The following is a 24,482-nucleotide window of genomic DNA, read 5'->3' on the forward strand; positions in this document are numbered from 1 at the left end:
TACAATCCGATATAAATTACATTCATATCTTCATAGTTGCTCTTGTGACTAGTGATGATTGTGTAATTTTTTTGATGTCCGTTAATAATGGCCCAATGATGAAAATAAGTTTTTTACATTCTCTAATGAATGATGAACAAAAAAATCTTATGTTACAGTTGCTCTTTTGCAAGTACACCTTTGCATTTTCATGTAGCTTGCATTATTAGACTTCATGTTAGTTTTCATTTTTAGGCTGCATTATGAGTTTGAGAGGGTTTTCCCTTCATCTTTTTTGTGGACTTTTAATCAACTATGGTCATATTTTGATTTTTTATTTCCTTATCTTCTTTCGTGATCTCAATCGAAATTTCTATTTTAAACAATTGATTGATTTTGGGGCATTTTCTTTTCTTCTTTCTGTTTCTTTCCATATCTTCCAAAATTCTATCTTCCATTTTCTTTTTCTCCACTTCTTTTCTTCTAAATCACCTTTGGGGCATAATATTTCATGCTTGATGATCTACCTTGATTCTATGATTCTTATATCTTTCATCTTACATCAAGAACCTTATCTTTTGTTTGATTTGATCAAATTTATCAATTTGTTGTTTCTCCTCTATCTCGTTTTGATTTCGATCACGAGGGGGCAGTAATTATCAAATTCAATCTTTGATTCAGTTTTATCAATTTTATCCTTAGACTTTTTCAAGTCAAAATTTATTTGTATTCTTTGTCCTGATGTGGTCCCAATTCAACCATACATCTAGGTTGTTTTGTGATCCCAAATTGACCTCACACTTCAATTTCTTTCTTCGACTACATGTGTTCCCAAATCAATCACACATTAGTCAAAGAGGGGCAACTGTATGCACACTAAAATGGTTGCCTAGACTATGGGCCCCCATTATTCAATTTATCAATTTATCAAATTTCTTGAATCAATGGTTTGCAATATTTTATGAAATCAATTCAAATCAACTTCTTTGATTAAATTCGATTATTTTATTTCTAAAGTTGATCATTTTATCCTAAGTCTTATTTAATTAAAAGAAAATCTCCTCTTATAATTAAATAAAATAAGTCCCCATTTAATTAAAAGAAAACCTTTCTTTTAATTAAATAATTCATCTACATTTAATTAATTAAGAGAAAAACCCCTCTTTTAATTTAATTAAATATTTCTTATTTAATTAAAAGAACTTGCTCCCTTTTAATTAAATAAAATATCCCACTTAAATCTCTTTTTGATGAAAAAAGATTTAACAAAAATAAAAAATAAAATAAATCTTTTCTTATTTTCTCTACACTTAAATGCACACATTTCTAAGTGGGAGTTATCTTTATCCTCTTTCCACTTTCTTCTTAACCACTCCTCTTTTCTCATTGGTGGGTTTTTGTCTCACATGGATCAAATTCTATTATCTCATATTGGTTGTGAGAAGCCTCTCACCTCCATAATTTCTTTTATAAGGGAGAGCCCTCTCCTCATTTTGAATACCCATTATTGAAGACCCATTATTATGCTATTGTTATGTTGCAGGTTTGGAGAGTGATTTTTGAAGGAGGAGTTTTGAATATTAAAGCTTTTGTGAAGAACTTCTATCTTCTTGTCTCATTCTTTCTTGCATGCATGGCTTCCATCATCACGATCCATACTTTGATTTTCATGTTAGCTTAGATCTTGCATGGATAGATTAGATCTTGCTCTCATAGATTAGATCTACATTGTTATTTCTTTTCATAGATTAGATTTCATTTCTTACATTGTTTTGCATTTGTATCATTTAGATTAGTTTTTCATTTCCATTTGCATGCATATTTTTGTATCCTTGAATCTCTTGTTTCATGGTGTACTTGCATGGGCATGAACTAGGTTAAATAGAGGGCCTCCATTGCAAACCCTTGCACTCCATGAATAGAGAGCTACGAGTCACCATTCAAGACCTCACTTTTGAGAAATCTTGGATATAATAACTCATAGAAGTGTGCCCACATTTTAGGCATACACTATGAAGACTTATTACCTTCTTTGCATTTACTCTATGGTGAGCGGATGTTCATACTTTATTATTCCCACCTTAAGCCATTATTCCTTCTTCCCGCCTTCAGTTGTTATCTTCCTATTTTCTCTCTTGTGGATTTTAAGTGAGGTCGATTATTTTTCTGTTATGAAATAAATGGTAATTTCCTATATATATAGGAATCAACCAAACTGTGTTAAGTTTTAAAACTAGTTAGAAAAAATAGTTTCTAAGAACAGACTATTAACTTTTACAGTTGTGTTTTTACAGTTCTATGTTATCTAATGAATTTCTAAATTGAATGATATAGTTTTCAGCTTTTATCTTGTGTTAATAGTTTAGAGAAGTCAACCAAGAGGGCCCACTTGGAAGGTAGATTAAATTAGGATAGAATAGATTTATTTCCAAGCATTCATAGTATCTTAGTTAGAAGTTGTGAGTTCCTTCCTGCAGCATCATACTTTGTGAATGTTCCTACAACATATGTGAGAACAGGCTTAGTGGATGAGCCAAGTTGGAATATTTTTTATCTTTTCATTGTATTTCTAGTATTCATAGAGTTAAGTGTGTTAGTTTCTTGTAGCAATAGTGTAAGTTCTTTTCCTTACATTTTTACTTTCCTGCAGCATAAGCGTAGTGACTCATTAAGAGACCTAGTGCACATACTGTGTTGACCATTTCAAGTATACGTCCCTAGGTTGATAAAATTAAATGCACTTCATAGTGGGAGAAATAGTCCTTAGTTTGAATATATCATTCCTAAGCAAGGCCTAGTGCATGACTATGATACACCTATTGTGAGGCGGGTCAAGGATCATATAATGAGATACAAAGGTCAAATCAAATATTGAAGATATCAACATTGGCAAGAGGTTTTTGTATCTATACTTTTTGTGTACAAAACTTTATGGTATATTGCATGTTTCAACTGTGATATTATCTTGCACATATTTTGTAATTGTAATAAATATAGCTAATAGGGTTGAGGCTTCTAACAAGGCCTAGTCCTCTAAAAAGGACCAAGACACAATACAAATGTAAAAGACTCCTAATATAGTCAATATCTTTCACAAGATACTTTTCATTAGTGCATCATTTTGTGGGAACCATCCTCACTGGGGTTTTCCCTTGGCTAGGGTTTCCCTAGTTAACAAATGGTGTTACGAGTTGCATTGTGTTACTATTATGTTTACTTTTTATTTTATTCACATGTGCATATTTTTAGATTATAAAAAATATCTATAGTCTGGCAAAAGTTTGTGAAATACTGATTCACCCCCCTCTCAACATTTCCTATTTCTAAAAAATCCAAGTCCTCTATTATGAGAGTGACCATTGGGATTCATAAGCTATTTGATACCTCCCCGTGTGCCTAATTTTATATCATAATATCTCATACTTTTAACCATGACATATGCCTTTGTATATATTTTTTATCATGTCATAAAACTTGTCTAGTTCATCCTTTTAGAGATATTGTTATACACCTTTCATACTTTCTCAATCAAGGGGTCCCTAATATTCAAAGGTAGTATTTCTATATTTAATCATGTGTTTATCTTCATTAGCTATGATATGTGAAGATTTACCATATATTCTTGGGGATAAGGGAAGTTCAATATCATAGAAAATTTAAATTACATAAACTCCATAACCTTTCTCGACAACTTTTATTTCCTTATTAGATCTAGTAGTTTTAGATGTGGAAGCTTCATCATTAGATGGTTTAGCAATATCATTGGTAGGTAATTTGGCAATAGATGGATAAAAAAAACCATTAAGAGGGAAGATATATTTTTCTTCTCTTCAAGCATCTTACAATACTATAGTGGTTTAGAACCACTAGGAGTAGTGACTTATTTGTTAGTATGTTGTAATTTGAGACATTTATGGAAAGTTGGGGGTATGTTAGGCCCAAAAGAAGGAAAGAACAACTAAGAGGGAGTGAATTACTTGTACACCAACAATTATAACTTCAAATAAATTAAACTAATTGATGAGCCTCTAAAAGACCATTTTTCTGAGAAACTTTTATCTTGTTTTTAAAATAATTATCTTGCAAGAAACATTTGATGACTCTATGGTGTAAGCAAAAGAACTTATGTTTTATGAATATACTATCTATAAGTTAAGACATGAAGATTGAAGTATAGATTGTTTAGATATATTTTGTTTTAGCTTTCTATGGTTTATTATAGGAATATTACATGCTGATAAATATTTCCTCATCCATGCTATATATGGGTCCCTTTCTATAGCCAAAGGATTTGCAAGAGTGATAATTTGAACATTATACCTTTTCTAACATTGGCAATGAAGTTGTTGCATTTAATATTTTTTAGGTGTTGCCATGCGTATTGAAGACAACATTCCAACATCGAGTCAAAGCTAACTGGATGATTGATGAATCACCACATAAGTAGATTATGGTGCATATTTTGTTATGGCAGTGCACAAAGATAGATTCCTCAATGTGTTATATTCTTGGAGGAGTTAAAATGTAGTTGATACTATTTTTTTTTTAAACTTTATGATCTGTAATTGATCCTCATTGATGGAGTGATCATAGGAGTAGGAAGTTGTTGAAGCTTTCCTTTAAATAATTTCTGCTGTAACCTTGAAAGGGGAATTTTGATCTTTTCTTGGTTTTGAATGGAAGATAGAATAGATTTTTCTATTCAATAGAGTATAATCGTGTTTTTCAAATGTAATCTCTTATTGTGAATGAATAGAATATAGAGTTCAAGTTTCCACCTTTAGGCTTAATTATTTTCTATTCACTCATCCAAGGGGGTCCACTTGGTGAGTGAAATGCTTAGTTAGAATAGATTTTCTTCCTTTTCTTATTTCTTTACAAAGTATACTTCGACTATTCCTGTAACCATTGATAACAAAATCATTGAATTATTCCTGCAACATAGGTGCATAAATAGATTTACTATTCGAAGCATTACTCTAAGCCTTAAGACAAATTTTGTTTCAGTTCCTAGCTTAGTTTCCTTGAGCATTTCTTTCCCATTGTAATAATAATGACTTAAAGAGGAACCAAAGAATAAACTTTGCAGTCACCCTCTCAAGCTTACACTCCCAACTTGACAAATAAAGTGAAGTTAGTATGTTATTCTTAGGAAAATACATGATTTTTTCTAGTCATGGAGTCAATGTAGAAGGATGTCCAATCCTTTATTACTGAGGTATTTAGCTGACTGACCAATTTTGGTGTCATTGCCAGGGAATGTGTCAATCTAATTCAACCATGAAGTCATTATGTTAGATTAGATTTTGCATTATTTTGCATACATAGAAGAAGATACCCCTTTGGGAGATTTCTTCCCCATAATATTTAGGAAGACATTTTTAATCCTGAACCTGAAGAACCACACAATGAGAATGAAGAAGAACTTTTTGAAAATCCATTTTTTGATGCTCAAGAATGAATACCCTCATCCTCTAATGAATCCTTGCATTTAAATGATCTCTTTGTTGAACCTAAATACCAAGATAATCCACTTGCTCTTGTCATATTTTAAGCACCATTAATAGAACCTCCTCCAAGAATGGCTCAGCCTTAGCCTCAACCAATGTTTCCTTTTCCCCTCTCTCATTAGCAAGGTAACCAAAATTTGAAAAACATACCTATTGCTGCACTTCCTAAGTTTTATGGCTTGATCACTGAAGACCCTGAAACCTTTCTCTTTGAGTTTGACATACTATGTAGAAGTTATGACTATACAATTGATGCCCACAAATTGAAGTTGTTTCCTTCTACCCTCAAAGAAACTGTTATAAGATGGTTCTTAAGGTTGGGTGCCAATGCTATAGTAGATTGGCCTGTAATGAGTGATCTATTTCTCACAAAGTATAAGGAATACTATAGAGGTTAGGATTTAAAAGGGAACAACATTTTCAAAATGTCTCAAAAGGATGATCAAACCTTGGAAGACTATGTTTCCAGGTTCATGTTCAACCTACAACATAATACAAAACATCAATTGAATGAGGAGTCAAAGAAACATCTTTTTCTGAGAGGTGTGAATGAAGGAAGCATTGAAGCTCTAGACCTTATGGCAGGAGGGGACATTACTCAAAAGCTACTATGAAGAAAGGTAGGGGACTTAGAGACCTACCACATAAGCCCAATGGTAATTCAGGAGTATCCAAGATGGAGTTATCTAATTTGCTATTAGACTTCAAGAAAGACATCATTGATGATGTAGCCACTCAATTGGACACCATGCATTCTCAAAGGAAGAAAGATGAACCTAATGCCATGTTGATTGAATACTGCCCACATTTTAGAGAAAAGAAAAAGAACTGTACATGTAAGTCTCATGCAAGTATAGAGACACAAACAATGCCAATCAAGTTCAAAGCCATTGAAGAAAATGAAGAGGTACTCTATGTCACTCAAATAAGGCCATGGGCTCAAAGAGAAGGTATACCACAAGATCCTCTTCAAAGTTATCATAATAATAATCTATGGAAATATTTTCAAAATACTAGTTTTAGTGGAAATCATAGTTAGTAGCAACCCCATCAAGGTTGGTAGCAACCCCAACAGGGTTGGCAACAACCCCAACGGAGTTGGCAGCAACCTTAGAATTGGAGTACCCAATCTAGTCAACCAACCTTATTACCACCAACTCAGCAACAAGCTCTAATACCTCCTCCTATATCCACTAATAATCCTTCCAAGAAGACACAATTACTAGTTCAACCTGACCTGAATCTAAAAAATACTAAACAGTAGACTCAACAACAAAGCTATGCCATCTCATTGAATAATATTCACTTAAGATTAGGCATCAATCTTCCTACATCCCAAGAACCTATTATAACTAAAGTTGAGGTCCTCCAATTAAATATATAGATGAATCAAATCAACATACTTCTCTTGTAGCCAAAGAACCTCCATTTCCCCATAGGTTGTTAGAATAAGCCTAGTCCAAGGAAAACTGTGTAGTCATTGAATTGCTTAATTAGCTAAAATAGATGACAATAAAAATACCATTATTGGATGCTATTGAAGAAGTCCCTACCTATACTAAGATATTAAGGAAGCATGCAATAAGAAACCAGGAAGGAAGAGGAAATATCAAAAACAATTCATGTCCTAGGATAATTTTCTGACTTAATGCTGGAGAAATTAGTTGAACCCAAATACTCTGACACTGGGAGTCCTATAGTTATAGTTACTATTCAAGACATCTAAGCTCAAAATGCTTTGGTTGACCTAGGAGCATCCATTAATGTCATGATAAAGGAGGTATTGTCTAGGTTGCATATTTTTGGCCTCAAAGAGACACCCACCATCCTTCAACTTGCTGATAACTCTACCATTAAACCAGATGGGATGATCAAAGATGTTATAGTCACCCTAAATTCCTGGGAATATCCAATTCATTTTGTTGTTCTCTTCCCAAAAGATAATATGGGAGGCTATCCTTTAATCTTAGGGAGACCATGGTTAGCCATTGTAGATGCTTATATAGCTTGCCGATATGGGAAGATGACAATATCCAATGGAGTTCATACCAAGAACTTGACTTTATACTCCCCTGCTCAACCATTGTTACTAGATGACCAAGTAGTCTGGCCAAACTTGGTTGATGATGACTTAGAAGAAAATTCCATCCATCAGTTGATGATGATAGGTAGAGAATCATTTATAGTTGCTCGAGCAGAAGATGAAATAATTTCATGCATTAATCTAAATCAATATGGAACACAATCTCCAATGTGTCCTCAAGCTGAATGTATCCTAGAAACCATTGCACCACCTTTGAATTCACTCAATCATTTAGAAGCTTAATAGTTTTTCCATTCATTATTACCTCATGAGATAGATTCTTCTCGTATTTCTCAATTATTCATGGCAGATAAGGTTATTAAGATGGAAATTGGTCTAGGTAAGGAAGTGAATGTAAACAATTCCTTATCACATTCCCAACAAGAAAGCTATGTTGCAATTACTATAGGAAAATCAAAATGCATTTTCTTGGGATTACATAAATATGAAAGGATTAGATCCTATGCTCTACACTCACAAGATCTATATCAGCCCTGATTTCAAAACTATTAGGTAGCCTCAAAGGAGAGTTAATCATGTCTTAAAAGATATTGTTAATAATGAATTGTAAAAACTATTAAGTGTTGGTTTTATATACACCATCTCCAATAGTCAATGGGTCTCACCCTTGGTCATAGTACCCAAGAAGGGAGGAAAATGGAAAGTTTGTGTAGATTATAGGGAGCTCCATTCAACCACTAAGAAGGACCATTTTCCATTGCCACTTATAGACCAAGTCCTTAACAACCTAGCTAGTAAAAAGTAAATTTCTTTTATGGATGGTTTTAGTGGTTACAATCAAATTCAAATAGCCCTAGAAGATCAAGAAAAAAAAACTTTTACCTACCCATGGGGAACGTTTTCCTATTCAGTATTACCATTTGGCTGGTGCAATTCCCCAACCAAATTTCAATGAATTGTTATCAATCTTTTTTCAGATATTTCTGCTAACTATACATAGATCTATATGTATGATTTCACTATTTATGGTGTTACTTTTGAAGAAGCAAAAGCCAATTTAGAAACAGTACTTAAAAGATGTCAATACTATAACCTTTATTTAAATAGTGAGAAATGTTTTATGATGATGGAGGAAGGGGTAATCCTAGGCCATTTCGTTTCATCCAAAGGAATCCAAATAGATCCAACAAAGATTAAAGATATTAGTACCTTGCTGACACTAGAGAAGCAGAAGGATGTACATAGGTTTTTCAGACATGCTAGATATTATAGAAGATTTATTAAAAACTTCAGTAAACCTGTAGCACCTCTCTACAACCTACTCAAAAAGGATTCTGATTTTTTTTGAGATTCTAACTGTGTATCATCCTTCCTACTGCTTAAGGAAGTTCTTACCACAATATCTATTTTGAGAGGACCCAATTGAGGCCTCCCTTTTCATATTCATATGGATGCCTTAGACTCTTCTATTGGTGTTGTGATGGGATAGAAAATAGACTCTGTTGAACATATCATTTATTTCATCAGTAAGAATTTGTAAGGTGCATAATTTAATTACATAATCACTAAAAAGGAATTACTTGTAGTAATCTATGCCCTCAATAAGTTTAGGCATTACATTACTGGATATCAGATATTTTTTCACACTGACCATTCTGATATAAATTATTTGGTGAACAAACCTGCAATTTTAGGAAGATTGGATTGATGATTATTGCTCATGCAATAATTTGGCATCACCATAGTTGATATACCTGGTAAGGCCAATGTGGTAGCTAACTTTCTCTCTTGGTTGCATATCCTTGATGATCCTATAACCATTAATGATAGTTTTTTAGATGAGCACCTTTTTTTGTTGGCCGCACAAAACCCATGGTATGGAGATATTACTAACTACCTCACCATAAGTAAAATGCTAGTATACTTCTCTGCCCAAGGCAAAAAATCACTAGCAGAGAAGAGCTTTAATTATTCATGGATTGTTGGATTTGTGCTCTATACCAACCCTAATAAAGTCATGCATAGGTTTTTAAGAGAGGATGAAACATATGATGTCTTGAAGGCCTATCATGACGAGCCCTATGGAGGTCACTTTGCAGCCAAAAGAATAGCCTTCAAAATCATAACAACTAGGTATTATTAGCCAAGCCTGCAGAAGGATGCATCCAAATACACAAAGAAAGGTGACAAGTGTCAACGAATGGGAAGAGCCACTAAGTCAGATGAAATACCCCTGCACCCTTAAGTAGTTGTCACACCCTTCTACAAATGGGGGATTGACACAAGGAAAATCCTACATTCTGGTGTTCACTGACTACGCCACCAAATAGGTGAAAGCTGAATCCATGAAACAAAGTTTTTGTATGAGTCCATCTTTATATAGTTTAGTGTTCCTAGGCAATTGACAATTTACATCAAATTTGATAACTACTCTTATAAAGGAGTATACTATAAGGAATGGAAAATCATCACCTTATTATCCTCAGGCTAATGGTCAAGTAGAAGTTACTAATACGTAGCTAGAATCTATTCTCACCAAGACTGTAGCACTTCATAGGAAGAATAAGGCCATAAGCCATCCTGAAGCTCTCTCGGCTTATAGAACAACTTGGAAGTACACAACTATTCTTACTCCCTTTGAACTTGTTTATGGTAAGTCAACTGTAATGCCTATTGAATTCAAATATAAAACATTGAAGATTTCCTTGGAGCTTAGAATAGAACTTGTAACGCCCCACTAAGGGATCCAAAAGAATCAACCTAAAGTTTTACTAAGTTTACCAAACATTTTTTTTTAAAAGAAAGAATGACATATATGTCAAACACAAAGTAGCAAAAGCAATATCATACAATCATATAGAAGCAAACATAACATATTACATTCCTTAGGGATCCCAAGATGGTGAGTAACATTTAAATTTTAATTAATACTAAGTCTAATACATAAAACATCCACATGAAAGAATAATTAAAAGTCCAAAGTCCATTTAAATAATATACATCTGTTTCGAATGCCATTTGGCAAATAAAATTTGGAATGCTCAATGATCCACTATACATGTCACAGGGTATGAAAGGCTAAAAGAATATACATTTATAAAACTAGATTACATCCTTCTTGGATCCATGATACAAAGTATAGTACAATAAATGAAACCATACATCATAAAGTTATAACTATCCATCATAGAGATACAACCATCCATCATAATACACAAAAATAGAATGAAAGGATATGCAGATAAGAAAACTCCAGCCATGGTAGCAATGAATAGATCTCAATGGTAAGAGTAAGAAGCACTACCACCTGACCACATGGAACCTAAATGGCCCACTCCAACTACACTGAGGAGATAGTCTCAAGTCCCAAACATGAAATCAAACCAAATATAAAAAGTAATCTGTAAGTCCAGGAAGTCCTAAAAGAAATCTAACTCAAAGGTTCCTAAATAGATCGACATCTAGGCCGAGAGGAAAACACATACACATAGGAAATCTATACTACTAGTGGGCAAGTGTCATCACAAATCAACACTAGGGTTACGCAGCTACTCTTTAATCCTCCAGCCCCATAGTGACCCTATGTGGCACTAGTATCCTTTCGTATTGACAAGCAATACTAATGAGTCAACTCTAAGGTTACCTGACTAGTCTTTTAATCCTCCAGGCCCTTAGTGACTTTCAGTGGTACCAATATCTTATTAATTCATTTTAAACCCATTTAATGAAATGTTATCACTTATTAAACTACTTACAATGAGTTACCTTGGCAACCACTTTGGGCCCCGACCCCATTGCAAGCCACTTCCCAACTTAACATACATATTACCTACCCTAGGCTTATAAAAGTATAAAACAAGAAATCACAAATTTCACCTCAACCCTATACAAGTGACTGGAAAGCATCAAAAGATAATTCACAATAACAGATCAGTTCTCTACAAGCAACTGGAAATCATCCCAAAAATATTGATCGAAGACTCAAAATGGTTATATCAAGTAGGTCATAACATTCACCTTAGCTTCACACAAGAACATTGGAAAGCAATAACAAACAATAGATTCAACTCATCATAGAGCATACCAAACACACTACCATGGTTGTGTTTAAAAGATTGAGATCAAACATCATAATATAACAAATGCAAAACTCTCCCAAGCCTCTGGTAACATCTTAGGACTGGTCAAAGCTAGGTCAAACCCCGAAACCTCCAAGCATAGACAATATACAAACAATAGTGTTGGTTGTAGTTTGGTTTAGTCTTGAAAACACATAGTTTCAATATATAGTAAGGTTTCAATTCTCATTTTACTTAAAGTTTTTGAGTAAACAAGATTTGCATTTTAACCCTTAACTATATAATCCAATTCTTATATTTTGAATAAAATTCACAGATACCCCTATTTGAATTACAAGTTGATTAATCCAAATAATTTAAGGGGTAAATATTTATTTAAAATATTAAAATAATAAATAATTGGTTTCCAAATAAAATAATTTACAATTTTATAAAAACCCAATAGTATTAATAATAATATTTAAATAAATTTACAACTTCATTAATAATCTCCACCAATAATTAAAATATAATTAAATTAAATTAATTATTAAAAGGAACTCCATTTTCATTTATTAATTTTCATTAAGTTATTAGATATATTAAAAATTATCTAAATACTAATAAAAATTATTAATAGATGATAATTTAAGTTAGTAAATATTAATAAAAATTATTAATAAATTCATCAATAAATAATAATTTAAACTAATAAACATTAATACAAAATTATTAACAAACTTAATACTAATTAAAATTGATAAATTTTTTTTATAAACATTGCGTTTAAGGCCTGTACGACCTGCAACCTATGGTCTATCGTACTAAGGTACTGCTACATCAACAGTACCCGTTGTCACAGTAGGATTGCTATCGCAACAGTACTTATTGCAACGTGAGGTAAGAAAGGTGTGGGTGGGAGGTTGGTGGCCCTGTCCACCCCCATTTTTATATATTAAGTTTTTTAATATATATTTTTTATATAAAAACATTTTATAATTTTAAAATAAAACAAACACCCTCTCAAATAAAATTCTATATATATATATATACATGTATATATATATACATGTATATATATACATGTATATATATATATACATGTATATATATACATGTATATATATATACATGTATATATATACATGTATATATATATATATATGTATATATTTATATATTTATATATATATTTATTATTTTTTACATAATTTTCTATCAATAGCTTGATAGGAAAAATATGACAAAATAATCAAATTTTAATTTAGAAATTTCATTCTTTCAAAACCCATCCCGGTTTAAAACTAATTTGAACATTACTCAATAGTAAATTTAAGATATTTTAATCTCTATGAACATAGAAGAAATATACATGCATACCAAAAATTTCAATTGAAAATACTCATCACAAAGAGTTATCCAAATAGCCATATCATAGTCACGATGAAGACATGAAAAGAAGAAAGTGTAATAAGATGTGAATCATCACAAGAATCTACTTGGACTCTGATGCTAATCGCTATACCCAAAAAGATTTTGAGAGAAATTTCTGCTCTCAAAACCTTCTCTCTTTCCAAATTTTCATCCTCCCAAAATTTGCGGTCCTTAGAAAATGAACCCCCAAATTGTGATATGGAGTTCTCTCCTAAAATCGGGGCACTAATTGTGCGATCACCTAAGAGAACTCCTTGCTTACTAGACTTTAACTCTTTATTAAATTTTCTTTATCAATAACTTTATTTAATTTTTAGTTGACTTTTCTTTTTAATTAATTTATTAAATTTTAATTTCATGCACACATCATGCAATCTTAAAAATTTTAATAAATTAATATCTTTTCACTTTTAAATTTATTTTTTAAATTTAATTGATAAAATATTTATTAATATAAATAATAATAGTATTTAGTATTTATTTAAAAATGAACTCTAAATATATTATTATTAAATTGAATAAATATCACGTTCGCAAATAAATTTTATCTTTAAAATTAATTCTTTTTATTTAATTAATTTTGTAATTAATTAAATATAATCAAGTATTAAAATATCATAATAATTTTCTATTAAATTAAGTCATTAATTAAATCATTTAATTTGACTTGATTAATAGAAAAATCACCAAAGGCTCATAAAAAAAATACAAAAAACCCATCATAGAAAAACACATACAAAATCAAACTAAATGGTTATAATCATGAATTAATGTCATTTAACACATTCAAAAGGTAAACAACTTAGATACTTCTCACAATTTTCTAGGACAAATGGCTTAAAGGTTTAGGATTTGGACTCAATAATTTATTTCCCCTCTCTTACCATTGAGATAATGCAATAGGGTATGCTCATCCTGGCAATTCAGGGAAGTCGATACCTAGTACCTGCAATCTGCATAAAATTCACACACGTACAAACACAATATTCTAAACTAAACAGGCAATGGCAAGAAGTGGTGCATTGTGTAGATCTCGACTAGCAGGTAACTACTACTCCCTTCCTTAACCACATCAGAAATGTCATACATAAAGAAAACATACACGCACACCATATACATGTAGTATGGGGTAAGTAGGTATAAGAAAACACGTATGATAATCCATCTAACTAATCATCACCAATATTGAAAGCATTGTAATAATCATCATGCATACACAAAGTATAGAGTATCAAGTAATCTCATCATAAAATTAACTGAATATGAAACAACAAATGATAATCTCAAAATAATGCTACTAATCATTAAGCATAAAAAATGGCCTAAAAGAGTTTGGCAATAATAACAAAATTCAAACTAGGGGCAAGCACTACATCCACCCCCCTAGACTTAGGCTTACTCTCAGAAGCCTACAAGAATGGTAAAACTAAAGAACTCACTTTGTGAGTTATATTGGACCCTTTCCCCTAGTAGGAGGATATCACTCCACTGAGAAAACTCTCTGGGACCCACCCATGTCTCCAACCATAGGTTTTGAAGCAGAAGGTCTTTGATCTGAAAATTGTGATTTCCCTCGAGGACAATGGGATGACTTGCGTCCACATTTTCTACATGAGAAAAGCTCTCCAATGAAGCTCCTCTGCACCCAGGGTGCACTAGAATGCTGAACACTACCCCCACTAGGATAAGAATGAAAAATTTGAGACGGTTAGTCATACTAGTTGCACTTATTGCGTTGAGCATTGTGATGGCTCCTAGCATTGGAACCACCAACACCACTCTGTGCTAGAGGTTAAGTTCCTCCTTGTTACTAATTACCTCCAGAAGGAGGTTTCCTACCACCACCTACTCCCTAATTACCCTTCAATCTTGATGCTGAAGGTGCTCCTACAAAACCCCCATGTCCTAGTTTAACACTTTTCTCTACAAGAACGACTTGATGTACTGCATCTTTGAGGGTTTTAGGTTCAAACACCTTAAAACACCCAACTAGATGGTTGTTCAAGCCTCTAATAAAATGTTGAGCCAACTGTGCTGGGTTATCATTGATTCTCGAAAAAGGCATGATCTCATAGAACTTGCACTCATCCTCTACTACAGTCATAGTGAACTGTCTCAGGTTGTGGAACTCATCTACTCTATGTTGCTTACATTCCTCTAGTAGGAATTGCTCACATAAGTTTTCCAAGAATAACTCCCATGTGACACTGTTCATGTCTATGCCCAACTTCTTTTCCTCAATAGCCCACCAAGTGGCTCCAAAGTTTTCCAAGTTGGTGATAGCAAACCTTTCTTTGACATTACTATCAAAGTCCTGAATCACAAAAACCTATCAAAAGCAATAAGCCACTACGTGGCTACATAACTTGAACCATGCCCATTAAAGGGCTCGACCTTGGACCTCTAAAGGTCCTTCATCTGAGCAGATACAATGGATCTTTGTCAATCCCTCTAAGGGCTCCTAGAAATAGGTCTATGTTCATGTCTTACCTGATGTGCTCCATCTTGATCATGAACTGGAGGTAGGTGATCAATGATGCTTTTCATCAGTTGCCTTAGGTCAACCTCCTTAGAGATGATCTGCTGCTCACCAAGGTTCTCTTCCTGATACCCACTGACATGCCCATCCCTAGTCCCTTCCTAAATAGGGCCATCATGGATAGACTCATGTACATCGATGTCTCTACCTCATCCACGACCTCTACCATGGCCTAAGATATGACCTCTAATAGAAGATCTCATCCCAGATACTATCCTACAATAATATCCAAGATACAAGGTGCTATAACAACCATAAAACATACTACTGTGAAGCATAGATAAAAGACGTGTTTTGAAAACCATAAGAGTTTAATTTTCCATTTTGGCTATTTTTAGGTTTAAGTATAATTTCAATTTTGAAGTTTAAATGTTCAAGTTTGAAAGTATAAAACTAAAAGTTTAAGTTTTGTTTTAGTTCAACTAGTTCAAGTTTTAGTTTGAAATAGATATACATAATAGTTTAAATTTCAGTTTTTGTTTAACTAGTTAACAACTAGTGGCATTCCAATATGCCCAAAGCTCCCAATGTATACCTCGAGCTTTGATACCAAATGTAACACCCCACCAAGGGTTTCAAAATAATTAACCTAAAGTTTTACTAAGTTTGCCTAACATTTTTTTTAAAAGAAAGAATGAAATACACGTCAAACACAAATTAGCAGAAGCAATAACATACAATCATATAGAAGCAAACATAACATATTACATTCCTTAAGGATCCCAAGACGTTGAGTCACATTTAAATTTTAATTAATACTAAGTCTAATAAATAACACATCCACATGAAAGAATAATTAAAAGTCCAAAGTCCATTTAAATAATATACATTCCTTCTGAATGCCATTTGAAAAATAAAATTTGGAATGCTTAATCATCCACTGTACATGTCACAGGGTATAAAAGGTGAAAATAATATACATTTATAAAATTAGATTACATCAACCTTCTCAGATCCATGATACAAAATATAGTACAATAAATGAAACCATCCATCATAAAGTTATAACTATCCATCATAGAGATACAACCATCCATCATAATATAGAGAAATAGAACAAAAGGATATGTAGACAAGAAAACTCCAACCACAGTAGCAACAGATAAATCTCAATGGTAAGGGTAAAAAGTACTACCACCTGACCACATGGAACCTAAATGGCCCACTTCCACCATGCTGAGGAGATAGTCTCAAGTCCCAAACAAGATATCAAACCAAATATAAAAATTAATCTCTAAGTCCAAGAAGTCCTAAAAGCAATCTAACTCAAAGGTTCCAAATAGATCGACATCTAGACCCAAAGGCAAACACACACATGTAGGAAATCTATACTACTAGTGGGCAAGTTTCATCACATGAATCAATGCTAGGGTTACCTGACTAGTCTTTTAATCCTTCGACCACCTAGTGACCCTATGTGGCACTAGTATCCTTTCGTATTGACAAAGCATACTAATGAGTCAACTCTAAGGTTACCCGGCTAGTCTTTTAATCCTTTGGTCCCTTAGTGACTTTCAGTGGTACCAATATCTTATTAATTTATTTTAAACCCATTTAACGAAATGTTATCACTTATTAAACTACTTACAATGGATTACCTTGGCAGCCACTTCCCAACTTAACATACAAATTACCTACCCTAGGCTTATAAAAGTATAAAACAAGAAATCACAAATTTCACCTTAGCCCTATACAAGTGACTGGAAAGCATCAAAAGATAATTCACAATAACACATTAGTTTTCTATGAGCAACTAGAAAGCATTCCAAAAATATTGATTGAAGACTCAAAATGGTTAAATCAAGTAGGTCATAACATTCGCCTTAGCTTCACACAAGAACACTAGAAAGCAATAACAAACAATAGATTCAACTCATCATAAAGCATACCAAACACATTACCATGGTTGGGTTTAAAAGATCAAGATCAAACATCATAATATCACAAATGCAAAACTCTCCCAAGCCTTTGGTAACATCCTAAGATTGGTCAAAGCTAGGTCAAACCTTGCAACCTCAAAGCATAGACAATATACAAACAATAGTGTTGGTCATAGTTTGGTTTAGTCTTGAAAACACATAGTTTCGGTATACAATAAGGTTTCAATTCTCGTTTTACTTTAAGTTTTCGAGTAAACAAGATTTGCATTTTAACCCTTAACCCAATTCTTATATTTTGAATAAAATGCACAGATAGCCCTATTTGAATTATAAGTTGATTAATCCAAATAATTTAAGGGGTAAATATTTATTTAAAATATTAAAATAATAAATAATTGGTTTCCAAATAAAATAATTTACAAATTTATAAAAATAATTAGTATTAATAATAATATTTAAATAAATTTACAACTTTACAAATAATCTCCACAAATAATTAAAATCTAATAAAATAAAATAAATTATTAAAAGGAACTACATTTTCATTCATTAATTTTCATTAAGTTATTAAATATAATAAAAATTATTCATGAAATTATTAATAGATGATAACTGAAATTAATAAATATTAATAAAAATATTAATAAATTCATTAATAAATAATAATTTAAATTAATAAACATTAATAAAAAATTATTAACAAACTTAATATTAATTAAAATTTATAAATTTTTTTATAAACATTACATTTAAGGCCTGCATGGCCTACAGACTACGGTCTGTTGTAGCAAGGTATTGTTGCGTCAGTAATACCCACTGTCGCAGCAGAAGTGTTATCACAACAGTACTTATAATGACGTGAGGTAAGAAAGATGGGGGGGTGGGGGGTTGGTGGCCCCACCCACCCCCATTTTGATGTATTAAAATATTTTAATATAATTTTTTCTATTATAAAAATGTTTTATAATTTTTAAATAAAATAAACTCCCTCTCAAATAAAATTCTATTACACACACACACACACACACACACACACACACACACACATATATATATATATATATAAAATTATTTATTTACTAAATTTTCTATCAATACCCTGATAGGAAAAATACGACGAAATAATCAAATTTTAATTTAGAATTTTCATTCTTTCAAAACCCATCCTGGTTTAAAACTAATTTGAACATTACTCAATAGTAAATTTAAGATATTTTAATCTCTATGTACATAGAAGAAATCTACATGCATACCATAAATTTTAATCGAAAATACTCATCACAAAAAGTTATCCAGATAGCCATATCATAGTCATGATGAAGATAGGAAAGGAAGAAAGTGTAATAAGATGTGCGAATCATCACAAGAATCTACCTGGACTTTGATCCTAATCGCTATGCCCAAAAAGATTTTGAGAGAAATTTCTCCTTTCAAAACCTTCTCTCTTTCCAAATTTTCATCCTCCCAATATTTGCAGTCCTCCCAAATTGTGATATGGAGTTCTCTCCTAAAATCAGGGCACTAATTGTGCGATCACTCGAGAGAACTCCTTGCTTACCAGACTTCAACTCTTTATTAACTTTTCTTTATCAATAATTTTATTTAATTTTCACTTGACTTTTCTTTTTAATTAATTTATTAAATATTAATCTCATGCACACATCATGCAATCTTAAAACTTTTAATAAATTAATATCTTTTCGCTTTTAAATTTATTTTCAAAACTTAATTGATAAAATATTAATTAACTTAAATAATAATAGTATTTAGCATCTATTAAGAAATGAACCCTAAATATATTATTATTAAGTTGAATAAATATTATCACGTTTACAAATAACTTTTATCTTTAAAATTAATTCTTTTTATTTAATTAATTCTCTAATTAATTAAATATAATCAAGTATTAAAATATCATAATAATTTTTCATTAAATTAAATCATTGATTAAACCATTTAATTTGACTTAATTAATAGAAAAATCACCAAAGACTCATAAAACAAAATACAAAAACCCATCATAGAAAAACACATATAAAATCAAACTAAAGGGTGATAATCACGAATTAAAATCATTCAACACATTTAGAAGGTAAACAACTTGGATACTTGTCCTAATTTTCTAGGACAAATGGCTTAAAGGTTTAGGATTTGGACTCAAGAATTTATCTCCCCTCTCTTACCATTGAGATAATGTGATGGGGTATGCTCATCCTGACAATTTAGGGAAGTTGATACCCGACATGCATGTACAAACACAATATTTTAAACTAAACAGACAATGGTAGGAAGTGGTGCATCATGTAGATTCTGACTAGCAGGTAACTATGACTCCCTTCCTTAACCACATCAGAAAATTCCATACATAAAGAAAACATACATGCACACCATACGCATGCAGTATGGGGTAAGTATCTATAAGAAAACACATATGATAATCCATCTAACTAATCATCACCAATACTAAAAACACTGTAATAATGATCATGCATACATAAAGTATAAAGTACCAAGTAATCTCATCATAAAATTAACTGAATATGAAACATGTTAGAAATGCTTTAGAATAATTTTTTTTTTTTTGGGGGGGGGGGGGGTTGAATCAGTTATTCAAGGTCCAAGTGTCCTATTCAAACTTTTCACTAAGTGTAGTGAGCCCATTCAACCATTCATTCATCCAAGCTTTTAACTTTTCTAACCAACAAGTTACTATAAATCAATATGCAAGCATAACACATAAGAAATCAACACATAACACAATGATTTACATAGAAAACCAACTTGGAAAAAACCACTAGTAACATGCTATTCAATTCTCACTCTTCTAAAGTGATGCCCTGTGAAAGGTCTTCCCTGTTAAAGGCTTACAACACACTATTAAATGTGACCTTGTTAGAAGATTTAACCACCCTCTTAGAAGTGGGTCTGGTTAGAGGACTTTAGAACATTCAATTGGAATGCCACCCTGTTAAAGGATTTACAAATGGCTATTAAACTAACCTAAGTCCATAGGATTTTTAGATCTAATACAATTGCAAGAGAGTATTAGAAAATCTTTGACCTAATTACAACATACAACTTATCTTGCAGATCTCAAATTACTTCTTAGCTCATACCATTGCCTGGCCTTCAATCTCTACAACTTTGATAGCTTGCCCTCCTTTCAAGCTTAGTCCCCTTGAGTCTCCATGCTCAATGTACCAGTGCAATCATCTCTTCATGACCACTTGTAGAAGTAGAGCCTCTGCGCCCTTCCTTCTCTTAGATCTCTTCTCCTTGACACCCTTCCAATCACTTCACATATTTGGCTCTTCAACAGCAACATTATCAACAACATTTGCTTTTTGGTCTATGACTCCTTAAATAGAAGTCTTGGAGTTCTTTTCCCACTTGATTCTTCCATTCTTTAATTTCAATTCATATGGATTAGGTAGGATTCATTGCATCTAACCTATATTTATTTTCCTCTAAAAACTTCTTGAATAATCCTTTAGAATTTGCCTAAAAATGATTTAAATAGAATTTAGTGCCACTAGCTCATCATCCTTATCTTCTAACTCATTCACAAAATTCACGGTAACCACTTTTTCGGCTTAAATTTGGCGAATCTTTTACATTCAAAATAATGCAGCAACTTGACACTATTGAAATACTAGTGCTCGACACATACTATGTTACTCGGCATCAACTGTGTTTTTCCTGATGCTCCGCACCTAAAGATTAGTCGACACTTACTAGGATTTTTTGTTACTCGACACCTGAAGATCACTCGACACACACTAGAATTTCTTGTTACTTGGCTCCAACTGAGAATTTTCTCAGTTTCAACTACCTTGCTTAGCACCCACTAATGATCTTAGTTTAAGCTTTGCAGTCAACCTTGTTACAACTTCTTCCTCCAATGTTTCTAAGTGTGACCAACCTCTATATCTTTGAGTATGTTATCATTACATCATTTAACCATTTTCTTAACTAATCCTTGCACTTCATTACAACATCATAACTCAACCTTTCCTTTAGGTGCTCTTGTTACATCTTGTTCATCAAATCCTCTTCATCAATCAACTAAGTGATAGTACTTGGATCTTATAATCAAATTTCATTCCTACAAATAGTAGGTTTGACATCAATGACAAAACAATGATTGAAAAAAACAATCTTCTTTCTTTGCAACAATCTCTCTCTTTGATCTTCAACAATGAGCTTTTTAATCAAATTTCCAACAATCTCCCTCTTTGGCATTGGTGGCAAATCAAACTGATCAGTCATCAGACTAAACTATTTAACCAAATGCTAACTAGGTTAGAACAGTAAGTCAAATGCCAAAAAGTAAATTGTAACTTCACATTTATTTCCTTCTACTATTATGATTGCTTCATTTTTGCTTCTCCTTCTTAATTGTTGTATCCTGGTTCTTTGTCTTTCTCACTCTGTATTGCTCATCTTTTGCTATTGTGATCAACCTCTGATTATGTCTGTCAACTTCTCCCTCTCAACTTCATTTAATCAGTATCTCCCTCATACTTTTGATCACCAGATCATCAGCATGTGATCAGTCTCTCACAACTTCTCCTGTTGATCAGTTTCTCACATCTTCTCCCTCTTTGACAACAATGCCAAAGACATATTAGCATCTTAATATGCAAGTGTAGCTCTTGTAGGTTCATTCAATTTCTCCCTTTGTTACCTTGCTTGTGACTGATTTGGAACTTCAACACTTCTACTACTTTAGGCATGAATCCTAAAGTAAACATCCTTTGCATCAATGTGTAAAATCTTCAACATTCAACTCATTTGATGTAGGGAAGTCTTGCTTTTGCTTCAAGTAGCTTTGGCTAAGGGTATCACCCTTAACTTGCCTCTAAGATATTCAAAAGTCTCTTTAGGCAGTGCTTTTGTGAAGATGTCAGCAATTTGTTCCTTTAAGTTAACATATTCCATCTTCACTTGATTGTCTTCCACCAACTCTCTTACATAGTGATACTTGATTGCAATATGCTTGGTTTTAGCATGTATTAAAAGGTTCTTTGATATGTTGATAGCACTTGTGTTATCACAATAAAGTATCACAGGCTCAGTTACCTTTTCCTTCATACCTTGTAAGAATTGTTTTATCCATACAATATTGGTGCAATTTATAGCAGCTACAACATATTCAGCTTTAGAAGTGGACTGTGAGGTGCAACTTTTCTTTTTGCTGGTCCATGTAATCGACCTTTTTCCCAAGAAAAGTGCTCCTCCACTAGTGCTTTTTCTATCATCAAGGTTACCTCCACAATCTGCATCAGTGTAGGCTTTTAGTTAAAACTTTTCACTCCTCTTTTAGTACAAGCCAAAGTCATCAATTCCTTTCAAGTATATTAGTATTCTCTTCACTACCATTAAGTGATTTTATCTTGGATTTGTAAAAAAATTTGCCACTATTCCAACAACTAATGCAATGTTTGGTCTACTATGTACAACATATTGTAGCTTTTCAATAATTGATCTATAAAATGTCTGATTCACTTCAACAGACTCATCATTCTTAGATAGCTTATGTCCTGTGGCCTTTGGTGTACTGACTGGTTTTGAGTCTTCTAACCCAAATGTCTTGAGTATTTCCTTGATGTATTTGGATTGGGTCACAAATATGCCATTTTTAATTGATGTACTTGCAAACCAACAAAGAATTTTATTTCTCCAAACATTGATATTTCAAATTCATGCTTCATTTGATTAGCAAAATCTTTGCAAAGAACATCTTTTCCTCCAACTATTATATCATCAACAAAGATTTTTGATATCAAAATGTCTTTACCTTTTTAAGCTTTGATGTACAAGTTGTTGTTGTCATCTATTCTCTCAAGTCCTATCTTCACAAGATATTTGTGCAATCTCTCATACCATGCTCTAGGTGCTTGCTTCAATCCATAATGTGCTTTGTGTAGTTTGTAGACCATGTCCTTGTTCTTCTCATCAAAAAATCCCTCTAACTATTCTATATAGACTTCTTCTTCTAGTATACCATTTAGAAAAGAATATTTCACATCCATTTGGTAGACTTTGAAACCTTTGCATGCAACATATGCAAGTAATGTTCTTACTCCTTCCATTCTTACGACAGGGGCAAATGTTTCCCCATAGTCCAATCCTTCTTCTTGTGCATAGCCTTTGCAAACTAATTTGGCTTTGTTTCTTGTTATCTCACCATTCTTATCAAGTTCATTTCTAAACACCCATTTGGTACCAATCACATTTTTATCAGCTGGTCTAGGTGTAGACACCTAAAATCTTTTAGAAAATAAAGTATTTTTATTTTTTGAAAAAGTCCCTGATGACATCATCATTAATTAATTAATTTATTTTTATGCCATTAAATACTTTTATCTTAATTAAAAATATTTAATTAATGAATCTTTCCCAAAAATGTTTAAATCTTATTTAAACATTATTTCCTTATTTAGTAATTATTTAATTAATAAATTGACCAAAAAATCTCAAAATAAATAATTTATTTTTTTTGCCCAAAACTTGGCCAATTTTCTTAAGACCATTAACCTCTTCCAAAATCTTCTAATCCTTCTTTAATTTCAAGTAAAGGCTAATCCCATCATTTCCTACCCCTAATCCCAACTCAAAATATTTAATTAAGATTAAATATTAATCCTCATGTTTATTAAAAATATTTTAATAAATATCTCCTCAACCCAAATCCTTGAAATAAATAAAACTTTATTTATTTCTTAAAAATCTTATTTATCCTCATCCTAGGAAGTTCTAGACTCTTCTAGAAAGTCTTCATCCTCATCCAAAGCCTAGACTCTTCTAGAAGATGTCAATTCTTATCTTTGACCCTAATCCTAATCCCCCCCCCCCTAACCTTGTCACATTCCCTAAACATGGGTTAAGACTTGCTAACCCAAGCCAAAGCCAACAAATATCTCCTCTTTCACCCACCCTCATTAAATGCCATCCACTTGCCCATCTCTAACAAGTCTAATCCAAGCCTAATCCAAGCCTTAATCATTTGCACATTCCTAAGTCAAGCTTAAGACT

The sequence above is a fragment of the Cupressus sempervirens genome, chromosome 4 (genome assembly GCF_028749045.1).
Source record: "Cupressus sempervirens isolate cs-2001-9-10 chromosome 4, ASM2874904v1, whole genome shotgun sequence".
NCBI lineage: Eukaryota > Viridiplantae > Streptophyta > Pinopsida > Cupressales > Cupressaceae > Cupressus > Cupressus sempervirens.